We start from the raw sequence: 22,292 nt of genomic DNA on the forward strand, positions 1-22,292 counted from the left end.
TAAAATCCATTGTCAGGGCTGTATGCTGTTTTCACTTTCTGAGTTTCTCCGTTGCCAGTGTGACTTTCAAAAACTATTCTTTCCAAACTTTCAGAACACACATAAAAAGCTGGGTGCTAGCCAGAACACACCTGAAAGCAAAACAGTCCTAAAAATAAGAAAAGGATGCATGACTTTTTTAATGTTGGGTTTCTCTTTAAGAGAGAAATTAAACTGTGAGTAAAGACCAAAATTCATTCTTTCTGTGACCTTGTTCAAAAACAGAGCTTATTGGAATTTCATGCATGTCAGATATTGTTTAGAGTGGCATATGCCCTTCCCAGGACATTCTGAACATGCATTGTATGTCTGCATTTCTCTCTAGTTGGTATTTCTGGGCTGAAGAGGGAAGAAGGGTCCTACACTGGACTACAGTATCCATAGTGCTCAGGGTTGCCCTGGATTATGTTCCGCAAATTACAAACAGGTACAAAAAGGATAATTTCCTACAGCCTTAAGACAAACAGTCTGGGAAATAAAATTCAAGGGCTTTTCCCATATAGGTTTTGAGGTGCCTTGGGAATTCAGACTGATATTCATAGAAAATCCACCAGGGGAAAAAGTGCAACCTGATTCTGGACACAAATGAATGCTTTCCCAGAAACGAACTCCCTTTTGCTTTATCCTCTGCTTAACACCCTCCTCTCTCACCACTCACCTAGTTAACTTTTATTCAACTTTCAGCCTCAACTCAGATGGCATCTTCTCCAGAAGCTCTCCCCAAGCCATCTGTGGGGTGCCCATGCAACCAAATCTCATTGCGCCCTGCAATTCTCTTTCATGGTTCCTATCATGACTATGCTGGGATAACCACATTATTCGTGGTCCATCCAGTGCTGTCCAGCAGCTACATGCTCCAGCTCCACCAGGAACAGGATCACCTCTATTACGTGGACACCAATGTCAGTGATATAATAAATATAGATATAATATAATATATAATAGTGATATAATAAATATCTGTTGAAATTTTCAGAATAAATGTTTTTATTCTGTGAATTTAGACTCTAAGTTTTAGAAACTCAAAGAGTACCTAATTTGCTAAGAAGCTTTCCTTATGAAAGTCAGAAGAATGCCTTTATTCCATGTAACCAAATAAAACAAAACCAAACAAAAACAAAAAACTATAGCTATTTGATGTCATATCATCTACATTCTATGAAATTGGTTATCAGCTTCACGAGAAAAGTGATAATTAAAACAATTAGCGCGAATTGGATGTGTAACTGGTTAGATCCAAAAAGGAATTGAGAAAGACTCAGATAAGAGGGGGGCTTAGAAGCCATACCTTACCTCCCTGTTCAGGCATACTTGAAAATGAGGGTTCTAGAAAAAGCCAAAGAGCTAAAGGGTTGCTAATGATACCACTCACCTTCTCAGAGCACCTGCAACATTAGGCTTTAGCACAATATTGAAAAGAAAGCAATTCTGACACAGCTGCTGCTTCTCAGAGCCTACCCTCTGCTTGGATCTTCCCCGTGAGACAGGACTTACTCACACCACAAAGTGGTCCTTTCCATTATTGAATGGTTCAAAGGGTTAAGCAATTTTCTTCCTATGTTAAGACCAACGTGTGTCTGACTTTAATTCTACTCCTCAAAGGCAAAACAAATGGATGCGTCAATAAACTAACATTTACTAATTTGGAAAATGAGGCTTATTGCTGTATTTAAAAATATAATAAACCTCCGAGTTTCTTCATTCTGTGTGTGAATTGTGAGCAAGCATGTGTGTGACTGTGTGCATGTGTGTGCAGATATATATGCATAAGCATAATTGTTTTTTGTCACATCAGCATAAACGTAGGTTTATAAGATTCTGGAGGGTTACTCCTCTGTAGTTATTTTATAGCCTTCTTTGTTAATTCTCAAAACTATTAAAAATCAAAAACACCTAAATAAGGCAAATTTAATTATGGACTAAACACATAGATCTGCCTCATTTTTAATACAAGATGAGAAATGGAAAAGAGTCAAATGTTTTGTCTGTTTTGCCAAAGCCCAAAACCTTTCTTCTTTGGGCAAGGAAATACTTACACCATAAGGAGTAATTCTTTAATTGCTACTAATTAGAATAAATGGCCAATGCGTGCTGGGTCTCGGGGAACATGACTAACACTTGCCTCACCTTGCAATAACTGCAGATGAAGTGTGGGTGAGGGCGTGAAAATGGGGGGCATCGCCTCAACTCCACCTCCTCCTTTATCCCTGTAGCTGAAATCAGGCACCCGTTAATATCAGAGCCTGGAGGCTCTTTCCGACAAGTGTGTGAAATATTAGGGGAGCTCAGATGCTGAGTCATTCTTGAAACAGTTTTTGGGAAGAAGTAGCTGGGTCGTTCGTCTATCCTTTGGAGACCAAGAGACACCGCACCCCCCCACAAGTTCCACCCAGGCTCAACCTCAAACTCAGCCCTGAGCAGCTTATGTAGCCTCTCAGTAGAATGGGGATAACACCTCATATGGTTGTTATGAGGATTCCATGAGCTAATTCATAGAAAGCTCTTAGCACAGTGCCTGGAATAAACACTCAAAAGTCTTAGCCACACAGATATATAGGACCAGTCCCACACAGTGATTTAACTGTCAACAGTGTGGCACCTATATGTGCTAGAAGCCCCCCACCAGACAATCTAATGTGTAGCCAGGACTGAGAAGCCCTGCATCAGTTTTAACCCAAACATTGATGAAGACTGAGTGAGGGTACCCGCTATATCCATGATTGAGCTCTAGTGGCAAGTCAGTTACGTGTTTCAGAAAGAGGAATAATCAGTTTTTCCTGAGGAACTTCTGGATTTGCTTTAGGGTTTGGAGGCATTTGGTGTGTGGGGCTGGGGGGCGTTGAGAGGGAGAGGAAGAGGGTCATGACAGTCTTGGGCAAAGACAGAAGGATGATGACAGCTGAGAGAGTCTGTTTTAGATACTGCCCCAGGGAGTCATATCTCAGTTCTGTACCGAGAGACAGAAATGATGGGACCACTGCCATTGCATAAGGGTCTGTGAGACCAGGGGGCTGAAGCAAAGCCGGTTCAAGATCCAGGTGACAAGGGACAACACTCACAATAATTATGGTAGAGCAGCCACCCTTAATATACATATTTGTGCCAAGCACTTTGCATGTGTTGATAACACTAGCTGATATCCATTGAGTGCCTACTACTTATCAGACATTACTCTAAGAGCTTTACAGGGTTCATTTCATTTAACATTCAGAGCAACACTCTGGAACAGTTACCATTCCAGGTGCACTATAAAAGAAAATGGAAGCTCAAAGAGGTGAAGTGACTTCCCCAAGCTCACACAGCTAACAAGGTCAGGCTCTAACCTGGTCATGTTCATCCCAAGTCCAAGCTCCCAACTAACCACTAGACTACTAAGACTCTCACCACCGAACACATTTGTGACAGTTCCTGAATGCCCATCCCAACCTTCAAATAAAAAATTACCTCTTTAGAAGATGCTCCCCACACAACCAGAGGATATAAATTGGTACCAGCCTCCTCAGAGTGGGCTGTGGTTGGGTTTCTTAATTGTCCAAGGAGCTCTGGCTATTCAGTCCACTTTGAGGAAAGACAGCTGGTGATCTGTCAAAGGGAACACTGCAAAATATTTAAAAGGCAGGGGGTGGGGGAACAGATGTAGTCTCAAGTAGGAAGGAAGGTTAAAGAACGCATTTCTTCCATGAGACTGGCTTCTAAAACGTAAAATGACAAACGAACCTCAGCTTCTGGGCAATGGAAATGTCTCCCAGGATATCAGCAGTAAGTGTGATTTTTTTAGTATCTCTATGGTTCTTCCTTGTCTCAACCCATTGACTGAGAAAGTACATAATTAAAAGTAGACCTTCATAGCACCTTCACCTCAAGGAGCTGAAACACTTCCATGTCAGAAGTAAATCGGAGAGGACAGTATTTCTGCCCCATCTCTGCCTTTAAGACTTGGCTTTTGACCTTAGGTAAGGGATTGTATCACAGGGAGTTCATTAGAGGAAGTAGAAAACAGGATGGCTGACCCTCTCACATTGGCAGTCCACAGAGGAAGACCAAAGACAAACAAATAAGGCTTTATTCTGTCACTGGGTTTCTTTCTGTGTTTGGGCTGTTTCCTGTTGCAGAACATACCCTTTGTGGCATTTCCAAGGTCTTTAGAAGCTGATAGTAAGGACTGCTGGTAGCACATTTTAGCTTTCCCGCCTAAGGACCCTTTGGGGAACAGAGTACCAATTTTTTCCCCGCTGACAAGTAAGGAAAACTGAGGCACAGGGCTTGTCTAATTTTACACAGCTGAGATTAGTATTATGGCCTCTGACTTCTCCAGTTAATTTGGAACCAAGCATGCTTATACGGAGATTGACTCAGAGCCTCTATCTTGAACACTCTTTGACAGTAGGTATAACGTGAACCTTAAATAATAAAGATACGGGGCGCCTGGGTGGCTCAGTGGGTTAGATTAGAGCCTCTGCCTTCGGTTCAGGTCATGATCCCAGAGTCCTGGGATCCAGCCCCCAATCGGGCTCTCTGCTCCGCGGGGAGTCAGCTTCCTCCTCTCTCTCTGCCTGCCTCTCTGCCTACTTGTGATCGCTGTCTGTCAAATAAATAAATAAAATCTTAAAAAAAAAATAATGAAGATGCATATGAAGGCTACGGAGTCGGGGACGTGGAAGAGAAAATAGAGGAGGCCACTAGAGCTGAACTGGAAGGACTCCCTGAATAACAACAGAATCAGCTTCCACTCAGGGAACACTTGCGTGTGCCAGGCACAGGACCAAGAGCTTCACAGACATACACTCCTCTCTCAGCACTCACCACAATTCTGGGAGGTGCAATTTAGTACTCCCCACTTGCAAGATAAGGGACCATGTCCCATAAAGTAATTCTCCCCCTATCGGGACTCTTCTCACACGAAGGGCATGACTGCTCACTGACACCATGATGTCTCCTATAACTAGTGGATTGGGCAGAAGAAAGACATTTCTTAAAAGTAATTCAGTAGTTCAATTCTTAAAAGTACATTATCTTAAGATTTTGTATGCCAAAAAGAAAAGAAGGCAAGTGTTTCTAAGGAACATTTAAATTATTTCTAAGCTTTCCGTTGCTATATATAGCGCGGGGGAATGGTTAAGCAGCCTGGCTGGCTGTGAAGCAGGAGAACTTTGTTAAGCCTCAGTTTCCTTCTTAGTAAAATGGGAATAATATAGCACCTCGTTGTGTTGCTGTGAGAACTCAATGATGTGTGTAGCATTTGGCACAGCTGTTGTTCCACAGCGGGCACTGTATGAAAGACTGCCGCTGATACATCATGGTAATCTGATGATATTGTCGATAATAGATTGGTGATAATTATCTGTGGTAAGCAAAATATTCTGACTTAAGACTACCATTTTTTTTTCTTTTTTGCCAATAACTATTTCTCATTGATGGGTATTTTGTTGGTGTTTATTCATAGAAGCTTAGATTTGTGGCTTTGTTTGGTGGGGAAGGTTCTGGAATCATTATAGAGTGATGGTTGCTTCTGCTTGGAAAACAGCCAGAATAGCACCAACAGCGGGGGGAAAGATGTGATTTATTAGTTCTTCTCCTATTGCAAAACCAGCAGTGCAGATTCACCAGATGAGAACCAAGCAGGAGACTCCAGGTTTTAAGAAAATGATATTGGGGCATCCACCATCTGGCCTCCAAGTATGCATGGGGGATGGTCTTTCTTGTTTAAGGTGAGGAACAGTGGTAAAGGCAGTGCCAGGAGCATCCCAAGTGTCTAAGTATCTCACCCTGTGGGAAAAAACAGCAGTAGCTCCATGGCTGGCTCCCTGTAGAGGCTCAATGCCATTTGAAATGTCCTGAATCCCAAGGACTAATTGATACTCTTCAAGAAGTCAGACAGAAAAGTTCTTTTTTTTTTTAAAGATTTTATTTATTTGACAGAGAGACACAAACAAGAGAGGGAACATTAACAGGGGGAGTGGGAGAGGGAGAAGCAGGCCTTCCGCCGAGGAGACAGCCTGACTCAGGGCTTGATCCCAGGACCCTGGGATCACTACCTGAGCCAAAGACAGATGCCCAATGACTGAGCCACCCAGGCGCCCTCAGAAAAATTCTGCAATGTTCACTTCTGTATAACCATGTATCTTACGGAGTTTGAGATCCCATTTTCTTTTTTTTTTTTTTAAAGATTTTATTTATTTATTTGACAGACAGAGATCATAAGTAGGCAGAGAGGCAGGCGGGGGGCGGGGGGGGGATGCAGGCTCCCCACTGAGCAGGGAGCCCAATGCGGGGGTTCAATCCCAGGACCCTGAGATTATGACCTGAACCGAAGGCAGAGGCTTTAACCCCCTGAGCAACCCAGGTGCCCCTGAGCTCCCATTTTCATACTCATCATCTTCATGACCCCAAGCACATTCTTGCCCTCTCTGAACCTTGATTTCCTCATCTGTAAATTGGTTATAATAACAGAAAACCCAGATTTAGTTTAGCAACAATACTATTTTGGAGCACCTGAGTGACTCAGTTGGTTGAGCATCTAACTCTTGGTTTCAGCTCAGGTCTTGACATCATGCATCATGGCTCAAACTCTGCAACAGGCCCTGCCCTCAGCAGGGAGTCTGCTTGGGGATTCTCTCCCTCTGCCCCTCCCAACCCCCACTCATGAATGCGCTTTCTCTCTCCATCTCTCACTCTCTAAAATAATTAAGTAAATCTTAACCAAAAAAAGAAACAATGCGACTTTGAAAATAACATTTCAGTAGGTTTTACCTAACAAACTAAATGATGCACTGTCACACAAAATTGTGACTTACACCCAAAAGGTCTTTTATAACTGGATCAACTACAAAATTCTTTTTCAACAGATAATTCTCAGCTGTAATATTTTTTTGTCAGTTTTTAAACCCTGCTTCTAATTTACAGTAGTATTTCTCCCAAGAGTCAAAGTGCATTCCATTCCCTTGAGATGCTTCTAGAAGAGAAACTGGACACTAGAAACCTCTCTCAGAAATTCCCATTACAGGGGCACCTGGGTGGCTCAGTGGGTTAAGCATCTGCCTTTGGCTCAGGTCATGATCTCAGGGTCCTGGGATTGAGCCCCACACTGGGATCTCTGCTCAGCAGGCAGCCTGCTTCCCCCCCTCTCTCTGACTGCTTCTTGCCTACTTGTGATCTCTCTCTCTCTGTCAAATAAATAAAATAGTTTAAAAAAATTCCCATTACAAATTAACAAAGTAAAGGTTCTGAGCAAGTGCAGTATAGAAACCTACCTGTATTTAAGTCAGTGTTTCCAAGTTATTGGTCTCTTGAATGCTTTTATCCTTTAACACTCATTTAAATCCCATTTAAAATCCAAGGAACATACCTTGGGACAATGGTTCCCAAATTTTTTATATTCCTTAGGATCACCTATAGAGCTCAATAAAACACAGGTTCCCAATCATGTCCCCAGAGTTTCTGATTTAGTAGGAGCCCCAAGAATTTTCATTTCTGGGATGCCTGAGTGGCTCAGTGGGTTAAGCTGATGCCTTCCACTCAGGTCATAATCCTAGGGTCCTGGGATCAAGTCCCTCATCGGGCTCCTTGCTCAGTGAGGAGCCTGCTTCTCTCTCTGCCTCTGCCTGCCATTCTGCCTGCTTGTGCACACTCTCTTTCTCTGACAAATAAATAAATAAAATCTTAAAAAAAAAAAAAGAAAAGAATTTGCATTTCTAATAAGTTTCTATGGGATACCAATGCTGCTGACTCAGGGACCATAGTTTGAGAACCACTACTTTGAGACAGGCAGAATTAAACCAAGTTTCAGGCTGTTTTTATAATAACTCTGGGCTGTTAAAATCCACAGCAATCAATAGAATATCAGATCTGAGCTGGAACCTGCATTCACTTATTCAACCAATATTAATTGAGCACCAACTATTTGTGGTTTTTTAGGGGGGTGGGCTGGAATTTTTTTAAAAGATTTTATTTATTTGAGAGAGAGAAAGAGCACAAGCTGGGGTGGGTGGGGTAGAGGGAGAGGGAGAAGCAGACTGCCCCCTGAGGAGGAAGCCCGACATGGAGCTCGATCCTAGGACCCCGGGATCATGACCTGAGCTGAAGGCAGATGCTTAGCCAACTGAGCCACCCAAGCGCCTGGACACCAACTATTTGTAAGGCACTAGGGTAGGCAGTTGGGATAAGTAGAGAAACACTGGCATGCTATCTATCCTCTCAGAGCTCACAATATAGCAGAGAAAAATTAAGACAGAAATAAACCTGATTGTCAGTTGTGGTTAGAAGAACAATGAAGGGATGCCTGGGTGGCTCAGTGGGTTAAAGCCTCTGCCTTCGGCTCAGGTCATGATCCCAGGGTCCTGGGATCGAGCCCCGCATGGGGCTCTCTGCTCAGCGGGGAGCCTGCTTCCTCCTCTCTCTCTGCCTGTCTCTCTACCTACTTGTGATCTCTATCTGTCAAATGAATAAATAAATAAAAAAAATCTTTAAAAAAAAAAAAAGAAGAACAATGAAGGAAAAGCAGGGCATGGACGGGGAGAGATTAGCATGAGAATTTAGGTTAGGTTGCTCAGATAGATCCAATATGACCACAAAGTCATTGTAGCTCTTTCCACAAAAGGCAGATCTGTTTCCCTACCTGTGAATCTGGGCTGCCTGTGTGACCTGCTTTGACCAACAGAATATGGCAGGAGTGGTGACAGGCATGTTCCAGGGCCTAGGCATCAAGAGGCTTTCAGCTTCCGTTCTCAGCCTCTTAGAACCCTGAACCACCATACCATGAAAAAGCCAAAATGAAAGACCATAGGAGAAAGTGAGACCCACTGTCCCAGCAGAGCCCAGCCCCAAGTCAACCTGCCAGCTGACTACTACCCCATGAGTGAGCCCAGGCAACACCAGCAGAAGACCCATTCCACCAATTCACATAATCATAAATAATATTGTTACGCCACTAAGTTTTATGGTGTTTGGTACAAAACAGTAGAAGCAATTGAGGATCATGCAAGAGCCCTGTGAGTAGGTCATTTAGGCTGAAGAATGAATAGAAGTTGAGGGGGCAGCTGGGTGACTCAGTCAGTTGAGTAGCTTGATTTCTCTTGATTTCAGCTCAGGTTGTGATCCCAGGGTCCTAGGAGGGAGGGTGTATCAGACTCCCTCCCTGCTTGGCGGTGAGTCTGCTTGTCTGTCTCCTCCCTGCTTGTGTTTCCCTTGCTATCTCTGTCACTATCTGCCTCTCTTTCTCTCAAATAAATAAATAAAATCTTTAAAAAATAAAAAAAGTAAAATCTTGGTATTTTTTCCATCATGAGTATTTTACATTAATTTTGATTTTTAATATTATTTATCTTTGCCACTGAATTTTTTATCACGCCCTTAACTTTTGTACCTCCCTCACTCTCTCTTGTCTCAGTCCTGAAAATGTTTGCTGTCCCAAGAGACTAAGTTTGAAATAATTCATTATACAGCAAAAGTTAATAGTGTGCTATCAGTCCTTTGGAAATTTATCTGATCTCTCCAAGCCTCAGTTTCTTACCTGTGAAATAGGGATAACATCGTATTTCTCATAGTTATTGTGAAAAGTAAATGAAATATTTCAGGAAAAGCCCTCAGTGTATTGACTGCCACGTAGCATTTCAATGCAAACATAATTATCATCAATAGAATCTTAAGAGTTTGATCCTGGTTTTAAGATCTCAGAGTAATATTGATCTTTTTTTTTTTCTAGAGCACTGATGAGAATTCCCTGTTCTGTTTCTCAAATAAGTTTTCTAATTTTCTCCATTTACTTCTTAAAAAATAATCTTTATAAGCCTAAGTCTGGAAGTTTAAAAATGGGAGGTAAAATCTAGTTGCTTAAGAGCAACGGTAAATCATCCTGAGGTACTATCTTAATTACTGTTAGCGTTTATGGAGTACTCATGAAGTGTGAGAACACTAAGGCAAGAATGTCAGATACATTATGTCACTTAACCCTCCAGGACCACCTACAAAGAAAGCATTCCTCCACTCCCCCCAAGATATTCCCCACTTTACATAGAGAAGGTAAGCCCTATGCCCAAGGGTACAGCTAGAAGGAATTTGCCTCCAGCACTAGGGCTCCCAAGGGCTCCACAGCTTGTGTACAGTTCACAAATGGAAGCATTTCCCTCAGTTCCAGCTGTGCCCTTGACTGGGCAAATCACCTTCCCGTTGCCCAATGTAAAAATCGCCTCAGCTCATGCTCGCCCAAAATAATATGGATGTTTCATCCCTTAGTAGTTAGTCCTTTCAAGGATTTCTCTATTCATAATATGACTTGTACGCTGATGCTGAGTCAGCACGTTGAGTCTTACTGGTATCCCCGCTTCTGCATGAATATCAGCATGTGCTGAGTAAGAGGTCTGGCCTTGCTTTGATTCCCTCCCCGTGGCTTTTGCCTCAAGAATTGGCTTACTCCGCTGCTGGGGCCCGATATGCCAGCACAACACAGCAGGCTTCTTGGGTTGCAGGACTCTCGTTTTTTCAGTGCCTTATGGTCTCTTTTGCCCTTGAACTACAGATATCGACTTTTCACTTTAATGCACATTACCTCGAGAAATTCAAGGCCAAAGACAAACATTCCACAAGACCTGCCTCTGTAGGAATTAGAATTGAGTAGGAAATGGGAGAGATGGCACAGAGGCCACATTTGTGCCCACAAGTCCGGATTGCCTGAGTAACACTGAACAACTCCCCTCACCACGGGAGGGCTTATCTTGCGGAGACTCAACACAGTCAGAAACAACTGGATTTCTTATCTTTTTGAAAAAAAAATTGAAGTTTGACATCCAGAAGGCATAGTATTGCATTTTAATTCTTTATATTTACTTTAAAAAAACATCTCTTGGAAGGAAGGATCATAGTATTAGTGCAGGTGTTATGCATTTGCCAAGCCCACATTAGATTGCTAACCACTTAAATTTATCTTGTGTCCTAAAGTTTTGAGAAGTTTAAATCAGATCCAACTGAAAATGGATGTCGCTCTAAAGAAGGTATAAATATCTTAATCCCAGAAAACAAAACCCTTGACCTTCTGAGTTATAGAAATCCTAGAAAATAACAGAGGCTTATGTACTACACTATCTGCATAAAAAAGGGAAAAGGAATTATTTATTTATGCACATTGAGGATCAATTTAACTTCATCAGTTCATTACATATTGTCAGGAGTGTTTATCAAGCACTCTTCCCGAAAGGTCTCTGCCAGCTGGAGAATTCTCTGACCTAATATTCACAGAATCTTATACTTGGACAGGCTTTTTGAGGTCACCTCATCAAACACTTTCCTGGTGCAGAGTTTCCTCCCTGACATTCCTGACAGATGGTTTGCAGATGCAGGCCCTCCTCTGGCATCATCTTCCCCTGCAAGCTTCCCTGACCTCAGTCAGAATTCACTGCTGCCCCCGCGGAGTCTCTGTGCCGCTTCATACATCACAAATGGGATCATCATTAGATCATCAGAATAATTGCAACTTCCTGAGCACCTACTATGCCCCAGGCAGTATAGGACCTAATATTCTATAATAACCCTGCATAATAGATCTGATCATCCCCATATTTCACATGGGAGATGGGGTAAACGTGCACTCTGGTAACTTGTTCAAGGTCACAAAGCCAGAAAGTGGCAGAGACATGTTAAGTAGGAGGGGTCTCGAGCTTGTACCCCTACTTTCCTCCCTTGCTTCCCCTCTTTCACAATACTCAACAGGTGATATGGGAATTACTCTGTACTCCTTTATCTCCTCTCCACTGATTGTAAATTTTTGGGTTTGGGGGATATTTTTTATTTTATTTTTTATTATTATTTTTAAAATATTTTATTTATTTATTTGAGAGAGAGAGAGACAGTGAGAGAGAGCATGAGCGAGGAGAAGGTCAGAGGGAGAAGCAGACTCCCCGGGGAGCTGGGAGCCTGATGCGGGACTCAATCCCGGGACTCCAGGATCATGACCTGAGCTTGGCAGTCGCTTAACCGACTGAGCCACCCAGGCGCCCTGGGGGATATTTTTTAGATATTTATTTACTTATTTATTTGAGAGAGAGAATGAGAGAGAGCAAGCATGAATAGGGAGGAGGGGCAGATGGAGAAGCAGACTCTCTGCTGAGTAGGGAGCCCGACCTCAGGCTCAATCCCAGGACCCTGGGATCATGACCCAAGCCTAAGGCAGATGCTGAGCCACCCAGGCACCCCAATTTTAAACTTTTTGAAGACCAACGTGGTATCACTTTTCTTCCAATCTCCAGTCTCTACTATTGTGCCCAGCACATAGTAGGGTCTCAATGACCATTACCAATTGAGTAGGCCACTTCTCTGTACCTCTGGCTTCCCCAAAGCCTCAAACCCTATTCTGGATCATTTCCTTTGTTCCACTCAAATCACACTGATAGGGACTAATAATCAGGAAGCCAAATATGTCATATTAATGTAGATTAAAAATTTTCAACCAAGTGATATTGACGAGAGCTCAGACTTGAAAGAGGTTCTGTATACAGAAAGGTGTGACTATGTGGACATGTGTGTCTAAATTTTTTAAAAAAGATTTTATTTATTTATTTGAGAGAGAGAGAGAAAGCAAAAGAGAAAGCAAAGTTGGGGGAGAGGCAAGGGGAGAGAGGGAAGCAGACTTTCCAATGAGCTGGGAGCCCGATGTGGGCCTGCATCCTGGGACCCCCAAGATCATGACCCAAGGCAAAGGCAGACACTTAACTGACTGAGCCACCCAGGTGCCCCTATATGGACATGTATGTCCATAAAACTGTTTTGCTTTTTATGTTTGTTGGTAGAAATTGAATGCATTAAGTCAGTTTAAGTGGATAAATGTGAGAGTTCAGCCTTGCCAAGGGAGAGACATGATAAAGAAACAGGGTGTATATATATATATATATATATATATATATATATATATAATGACCGTGGGATTGCAGAAGAAGGGAGGACTCATATGGAGTTTGGAAGCAATCCAAGCAGAGGGTGTAGGATTTGGGGCTGGCAATAAAAGGCAGGGAAATGAGACCAACACAGTTCAAGAACTTATGGGCTCATCTCATGTATTGTTAGTATTAGTATCTCTGCATGAAAATCCCTTCATGTGACTATGAAGCAACCAATCTTCCTTTCCTGGGTTGCTAACTATTGAAGCAACTTGTTACCTTGATTGCTGTGCTCCCTCGTGACTCCCCCAAAGATGTTGAGTTCACTCAACATGGTGGGAAGAGGATTAACATTCACCCCAAAACGAAGCTTTTGGGGAAATCTTCATGGAAAGGCTCTTCATCTTTTCTACTTCTTGGCACCTAGAGAAAGCAGGACACTCTCATTGGCCCCTTACTTGTTCCAGCACCCATTCCTGAAATGCCTTCCTCATTAATTTCTGTTTGCCCATACCTTATTTATCTTTCATAGCCCTCCTCTACTGTGAAGCCTTTACTGACTGTACTAGCTCACACTGATATCCTGTTATGGACTGAATTCTATCTCCCAAAATTCATATGTTGAAGCCCTAACCTCCCATGTGACTGTATTTAGAGATAGAGCCTTCATAGAGGTAATTAAAAGGGTGCCTGGGTCTCTCAGACAGTTAACCATCCAGCTCTTGAGTTCAGCTCCAGCCAAGATCTCAGGGTCCCGGGATTGAGCCCTGAGTCAGGCTCCATCCACGCTCAGTGAGGAGCCTGCTTGGGATTCTCTCTCCCTCTCCCTCTGACTTCCCCCCTTCCCCGGCTTGTGTTCTCTTTCTATAAAATAAAATATTTAAAATAAATATTTTATTTTATAAATAAATATATAAATATAAATATTTAAAAAAATAAATTAAATAGGGGCACCTGGGTGGCTCAGTGGGTTAAAGCCTCTGCCTTCAGCTCAGGTCATGATCTCAGGATCCTGGGATCAAGCCCCACATCAGGCTCTGTGCTCAGCGGGGAGCCTGCTTCCCCCCAGCCTCCTGCCTCCCTGCCTACTTGTGATCTCCGTCCGTCAAATGAATTAATTTAAAAAATTAATTAAATAAAGAGGTAATTAAGGCTAAATGAAGTCATAAGGTTGGGGTCCTAATCCAACAGGACTGATGTCATCGTAAGAGGAGGAGTAGGGCACACAGAAGAAAAGCCATGTGAGGACATAGAGACAATGTAGCCATGGGCAAGCCAGTGAGAGTCCTTCAGACAATCCAACCCTGTCAGTACCTTGATCTTGGCCTTCCGGCCTGCAGAATTGTAAGAAAATAAATTTATGCTGTTTAAGCCACCCAGTCTTCAATATTTTGTTATGGCAGCCTGAGCAGACTAAGAAAATCTCTCTGGAGATTTTTGGCCTTTTGTGTAGCCTGCCTCTTTGGTAGTTTACACTGTCTTGTTTTCAGTCTTTGTATCAGATTTAAATCTGTTCTATTTACTGCTCCCTTGTTCACATATTACTTCATCAAAATGTGTCTTATCTCCCAAAGCACATTATCAACTCACAGGGAGAAAAAAAAAATCAGGTTACATAAGCATCTTTTATTCTAAAAGACCCAGAAAGAAGGTATAAACTCTGGGCATTCAACAAATCTAAACTGCTTAAGTAAGTGGCAGTTAAATTACTCCTCTTCGTTACCTGCCATGTAACCTGGGGTTAATTAATCCTGTTTTCACAGCTGTAAATGGGAAATAAATTATCTCTTAAGCAGAATTTTTCTGAGACAGCAGTGCGGATTAAATGAGATAAAACTATTTGGCACATAGTAAGTGTTTCATTATAAAAAAACTATTATCATCTTATTGTTTTGTTCTGAAGCGACATCTGGGAAAGGGAAAATGATCTCACCTAGAGGGCACAAAGTCACTGCTGATTCAGTTTTCTCCAGTGGGCGAAGAAGTCCATGTCTCTTGCCTTTCGCTTTTTCTTGTTTTGAGATGAGCCAGACAGAAGTTTACTGATTGAAAGAAATAAATAATGGAACCCAGGTTCCCTTTTCTCTCTGCTGGTACTCCAAACTGGATGCTCTTTGCCTCAGTAATGTTTTCTGTTTCAGTTTAAATCACAATTTGATATGGCCAAAGCATCAACTGTAATATGCTTTACTTATGGAACACATAAAATGTAAGGATGAGGAAATGTTAAAAGCCAGACCTACCAGTCCCTCGTTGTGAAGGGCCTGGTTTGACTTTTTAACTTTCTAACAACTCCAATGTCCTCAAGATGATTCTGAACAGATTGTACAGAAAAGACAGCTTAACTGTATTAAGATCTTATTAGAAAATTTCTAATTACCCACATGCAGATGGAAGTGTAATCTGTTTTAGGAGTTCAGCCTTTGTGGTGACTCACTCCACCCCACCCCACTGACACAAGTCAGAGGAATTATCCTACGACTGTACAATTTGCAAACTGGATAAATCTGAAGACTTAGATTGTTTTTATGAAGGATCTATTGCAACATTCACCTTTAATTTAGAATCTTTACAGAGATTCCTTCTATGGCTGGTTCAGAAATCTTTCTAATACTAAACAGACTTCCTATTCCCCCTTCCTCACTGCCCCTTCCAAAGTCAAAGAGTTTAATCAATACTAATTGAGCTTGGCATAAGGCAACTTAAAAATTATCCTTATAAGCTGGCATGGATCCAAACCATGTTTTGCCAGATCGTTGGATTCAAAAGAGCAGCACCTGAAACCTCACAGCCAAGAAGCCTTGGTGAATGGCTTATATAGCCTTAGCTATCTGCTGCCATAAGACTTGCAGAAGAGACATGTGAGCTGATCTACTGAGCTGCCAATGGACTTTGTGATTTGATTTTTGGTGAGGAATTTTTAGTGTAATAGCAATCTCACTTTTAAAGAGGTTTCTGATAAAGTTTCTTGCTGGGGACCAAAAGGGGAAAAGAAAGACTAAGGAGTATCAAATTTCCTAGTGGCATTAATTATAAAATTGCAAAGAATAAAATTTTAGGAGATATGGACATAGGAATGGTAATACATTCTACGTCAATATTTTGGTTTAAATAATTCCTTTTTATCTTTTAAAAATATACAATGATACATGCTCATTGTATATATGAATAATATATATATGCACAAAACAAGTGAAAAGTCCCTCACCTTTCCCCTGGCATCCCATTTATTTGCCATTAATATTTCAGTGGATGGCCTTCTAGATTCTTCTATACATACATATGCAGATTTCTTCACCTTAATAAATTATACTATGTATACCATTCTCTACTCTGTATTTTTTTTAATCCAACAAAATGTTATAGTTCTCTTTCCTTGTTAATTCATATAAATCAACCTTCTTAGTGTCTGTATCTTAATTGCTGAGGCGCAATTTCACCTATCTCTTGCTAATAACATCTAGGATGGTTCCACCTTTTTTACCACAAGGAACAATGGTATAATGTCTGTATGACTGCAATATGAAGATACTGCATACTTACTAATATTTCTCTAGGTTAAATACTTAATGTGGAATTATTGGGCCAAAAAAAAATACTCATTCATATTTTAATGGGTTCTGCCACATTGCCCTCTAAAGGGCTGTAACAATTTAAATATTTTGTTTTTAACAAATCTCTACACCTAACATGGGGCTTGAACTCACAAATCCAAGATCAAGAGTTGCATGCTGTACTGATGGAACCACTCAGGCACCCCAAGAGCTGCAACAATTTAAACTCTCAGGAACATTATACATCTATACTTATTTTCCCAATCCTTCACAACTCTGAGCACTGTAGACAGTTTTCATTTTTACAAAGTTTTCATTTCCACAATTGTATTTACAATCTTTACAGTGTAGGGCTTGGTTATCATTTACAAACTGTGTGACAAAAGAGTTCAAAGTTTGGGCTCTTTAAGTTAAAGACAATGAAATCTTTGGGGTGCCTGCGTGGCTCAGTCAAGTAAGCACCTGGCTCTTGATTTTGGCTCAGGTCATGGTCTCCTGGTCATAGGATTGAGACTGTCATCTGTCTCTGCGCTCAGCGGGAAGTCTGCATGAGATTCTTTCTCTGACCCTCCCCCTGCTCAGTCTCTACCTCTCTCTAAAATAAATAAATAAACCTTTATTTAAAAAAAAAAGACAAACTGGCTGTGGTGCATAAACAGTGAATTCTGGAACATTGAAAAGAAATTTTTAAAAAATAAATAAAAAATTAAAAAAATAAAATAAAATTTAAAAAGACAATATAGTCTTTAAAAAAGCTTATCTTCTTTTCCTAGGCCATATCCTCTCCCAGTTTTTGAGAAGTAGGCTAAAATTCATAATCTCTTTTGCTAGATGAACTTTATACTCCAAGTTTCTGGGCTGTCAATCTCACCAGGATTCCTGATGACAAAGAGTCCCTCTTTTCTTGAGTGAGGAGCATATTGAAAGACAATCACTTGGGGTGCCTGGGTGTCTCAGTTGGTTGGGTGACAGACTTGATTTTGGCTCAGGTCATGATCTCAGGGTCATGAGATCGAGCCCCACATCAGACTCCATGATCAGCATGTAGTCTGCGTAGTCTGCTTGTCCCTCTCCCTCTGGTTCTCCCCTTACCTTACTGTCTCTCTCTCTTAAACAAACAAACAAACAAATAAAATCTAAAAAAAAAAAAAAAAAAAAAGAAATACAATCACTTGCTTACCCTTCTCTGACATGCCAGAGCTGACTCATGCTGGAATGACAGAGAGGGCTAAAGAATTTAGTGCGATCCATACTCTAGCCTAACACCCAACACCAATTGACTCTTAGCTGCAGAATTTGGTAGTGGAGGCTCTTTGGAGATGTTCCAATGTCACTCCAGTGAGCTACCCAGCCTACACACTTCAGCACCTGGACAGCTCTCTCAGCACGACCTCTAGAGGGAGATCATGCTAAGCAGCTTGTTGAGCCCTCTAGTGGTTGCTTTAGTTGTTGCACAACTGTTGTTTAATAACTCAGATAACAAATGAAGGCATTACCGTTATAAAAGACCAAAGCATTTTAAGAATACAGAAAGTAAATATGAAAAATGTCCATTATCCTTTCCACTCCACTCCCCTTCTCAGAGGAAAGTACTGATAATACACAACACACACATATACTTACCCACATCTTTTTTTTTGTGAACAGATTCATCAGAGACCCATTTGCTTTTATCTCCAATTAATACAATTCCTAGTTGTTGTTGTTGTAGTTGTTGTTTTTAATCTGAGCACACATGTCTCCTCATATTCATGGAAGACAGTATAAAGGAGTGGTTGAAAGTATGTGTGCTAGCAACACACGGTTGTGAACCCTAATTCTGCCACTTCCTAATTGTCTAACCTTGGACAAATCATTCAAATTCTATGTGCCTCAGTTCATTCATCTGTAAAGTAGGGATAATAAAAAAATGATACCTTAAGGGATTTTAGGGGAGATAAATGATAAAATACAGGTAAGCATTCAATAACTCTTAGCTCCTATTGTTATTACTACTGTTAATTACAAATTAACTGGTACATAGAATTCCATAGTGTGGTTGTATCATAAATTATGTAACGGCCCTCTTACTGATATACATTTCCATTGTTTTCTAGTTTTCCTCTGTTGCAAACAATGCTGTTAAGGACCACTCCCGTATATATGTCTTTATGTCCACACGTATATGATTCTTTAAGATCTATTCCCAGCACGAGAGTGAAAATTTTTCAATTAACTTCCAAAGACTCTGAGAGTCCACATCATCGAATGATTTGCAAAGTTCTACTGACAGAGAGAGACACTGAGAGACAATTTCCCCAAGAAAGATGGTATCGTTATAGGTCTAAGTGCTGTGAAGAAAAACAAAGCAGGGTCAGGCATAGAAGAGACTAGGGATGATAGATGGGGCACCCTATTCAGATGGGTGGTGCACAAAGACTTCAAGGACCTGAACGAAGTAAAAAACTAAACATAGCAAATGGTTTATAAATATGTGGGTCCAGAAAACAGTCCTGACTTTCTGGTCCTTTCCTCCCCTTTTCCAGTGAAAGCAAACCTTATATCCACCCCTCCATCCCTCCTACCAACCTCCATACATTGTCTCTATTTATCTTAGGGTTCTCCCCCATTCATCTTCCCCTACCTTGAACTTAAGCATTCAGCAGACAGGACTTAATTTCCTATGTTTCATATTCTCTCATCTCCCCACCAGAATAGGATCCTGGGTTGTGTAGTCTGTGGGCACTCCATTGTTAACTGGCTGGGATGAGGCTGCTGTTAAATTTAAGTAATCCCTAAGGTTGCTATGCAACACGGCCCTTGGCCACTAGAACACACTCTACCCAGTGACATGAGCACATGGATGGGGAGGCATTCAAATGTGTATTCTATGGGTGTCAATATTCTGAACAAAATGAGTCCTTCACTAAGACCTTGGGCTTTAGTCAAAAGAAAGCTATTTTTTGCCGGAGTTGTGTATTAGATGTGGAGTTAGTGTTTTTTGTATAGTCCTAAAGGCATCCGAGGGTTTATAGAACTTATTTTGTTCTCATGTGTTTTGTTCTGGGTTTCAATTGCACCAATTAGGATGCTTTTGGCTGCAAGAAAGAGAAAACACATTTCAACTGGCTTAAAAATAAAGAAAATGTGTAACTTCATTAAACTAGTCAGAGGTGGTTGACCCCAGGATGATTTATTCAGGGATTAAATAGCATTATTAAGGATTCAGATTCTTTCTGTTTTTCTGCTTTCCTATCCTCAGCAAGGCAGAGTGACTCACTCCTTGGACTGCCTTCTCTCATCCCAACACGGCTATGCAGTTCCAGACACCATTGCAACTAGAACTGAAAAGGGGACTGTGCCTTACTATATGTCTCACAACCTAGGAAAATGCAGAAGCACTCTGGACTTTTCATCTTTTTTTTTTTTTTAAGATTTATTTATTTGACAGACAGAGATCACAAGTAGGCAGAGAGGCAGGCAGAGAGAGAGGAAGGGAAGCAGGCTCCCCGCTGAGCAGAGAGTCGGATGCGGGGCTGATCCCAGGACTCTGCTGAAGGCAGAGACTTTAACCCACTGAGCCACCCAGGCGCCCTGGACTTTTCATCTTTTAAAAATTTATTTTGTTGGGATGCCTGGGTGGCTCAGTTGGTTGGACGACTGCCTTCGCCTCAGGTCATGATCCTGGAGTCCCAGGATCGAGTCCCGCATCCGGCTCCCAGCTCCACGGGGAGTCTGCTTCTCTCTCTGACCTTCTCCTCGCTCATGCTCTCTCTCAAATAAATAAATAAAATATTTAAAAAAGGTTATTTTGTTTATTTTTATTTATTTAATTTACTTATTTGAGAGAAAGAGTGAGCACAGGCAGGGGGAGGGGCAAAGGGAGAAGGACAAGAAGACCGCCTCCCTGCAGGGAGCCTGATGTGGGACTTAATACCCGGACCCTGACATCTTGACTGGAGTTGAAGTCAGATGCCCAACCAACTGAGCCACCCAGGTGCCCCTTTTCACTTATCGTTGGCTAGAACTGAGTCACATGTGCATTTCAAAATCAATAACCGACGCAAGAATGGACCTACCAGTCCCTTTCAGCACCCTTCAGGTGTTGCTGGCATCTACTGGCACAAACACAAATTGGGCCCATTTCTCACAGAGAAAAGTGGACATTTAAACCAAGTCAAGTTTCTATTGGAGAGGAAGAGGGGATGAAGATTGTTGGGGTTTGGGTACTATATTAATTTGTGAAGGTGCTGAAACTAAATACTGTCAACTGGGCAGCTTAAATAGCATATATTTGTTTTCTCACTGTTCTAGAAGCTGGAAGTCCAAGATCAAGGTGTTGATGGGATCAGTTTCTTCTTGTGGCTTGTACATGGCCGTCTGTTCCCTATGTCATCATATGGTATTCTCTGAACACGTCTATGTCCAGATTTGCACTCCTTACGAGTATATCAGTCCTATTAGATTAGGGCCTTTCTAATGACATCTTTTTAACTTAATTATCTCTGCAAAGACTCGGTCTCCAACTATAATCACATTCTGAGATACTGGGGGTTAGGACTTGACCTTATGAATTTTGGTGGGGACATAATTCATCCCATAACAGTCACCAACAATGACTGCCACTAGTTATTTGCAGAGTATATAGAGAACCAAAAAGAAGGAAATCTAAAGTACTCATAATTTCACTCTCCCTAGGGACCCACTGTGTATATCTTTCTAACCTTTTCTTATACAGATGCACATACCATAAAGATATGTTCTTTTTTCTGAAATGGCATCTAACTGTGCCTACAATTTGCAGTCTGCTTTTTTGGTCTTACCATATCTTGAATATCTTTCTATGTCAACTTTTTTTTTAACAGGTGCAGAATATTCCACTTTTAGGGTATTTAGGAAATCTCCACTTTTTTGTTAGAAACAACACTGCAGTGAACATCTTTATAGTTAGATCATACCCATTCCTATCATCTTTTTAAGATTGGTTTCTAGTAGCAGAATTGCTCACTTAATCTCTCCGGAAATGCTGAGTCAAGAAGCCCTGGGCCTTTCAGTTGTCATGTCATTACTGTCACTGTCGTTGTAGAGTTGAGAAACAGCTCAGAGAACGCAGAGAAGGAAGGCAGAGAAGGGAGCTTCTCCTCTGCCCCTCAGAATTCTTGTAGCCCCCAGAGAATGTGTGATCGACTGTTAATTATTCTATTTCTTTTTTTTTTAAAGATTTTATTTATTTATTTGTCAGAGAGAGAGAAGGAGAGAGAGCGAGCACAGGCAGACAGAATGGCAGGCAGAGGCAGAGGGAGAAGCAGGCTTCCTGATGAGCAAGGAGCCCGATGTGGGACTCGATCCCAGGACGCTGGGATCATGACCTGAGCCGAAGGCAGCTGCTTAACCAACTGAGCCACCCAGGTGTCCCACTATTTCATGATTTGTTTTATGATCAATTGGAGGCAACATGACAAGGATGTATGTTTCAGGGGCCAGAAAGCAAAGGACTTCATATTCATACCACTCAGATCAGTTATAAAATCCCCCTAAAAGTGTTGAGTGATAATTACAAAGTGAAGCTGAGAAGTGCAGAGAAAATGCATTACTTTCTCATTGTGCTTTTGAAAATTGGTTTCTAAATCTAAAAAGAAAATGAGGGGCACCTGGGTGGCTCAGTTAGTTAAGCATCTGTCTTTGGCTCAGTCATGATCTTGGGGTCCTGGGATTGAGCCCCATGTCTGGCTCCCTGCTCAGTGGGGAGTCTGCTTCTCCCTCTGCCTGCTGCTTCCCCTACTCATGCCTGCTCTCTATATATCAAATAATAAATAAAAATTTAAATAAATAAATAAATAAATAAACAAATAAATAG

Source organism: Enhydra lutris, unplaced genomic scaffold (assembly GCF_002288905.1).
Source record: "Enhydra lutris kenyoni isolate GAN:26980312 unplaced genomic scaffold, ASM228890v2 scaffoldscaffold10, whole genome shotgun sequence".
Classification (NCBI taxonomy): domain Eukaryota; kingdom Metazoa; phylum Chordata; class Mammalia; order Carnivora; family Mustelidae; genus Enhydra; species Enhydra lutris.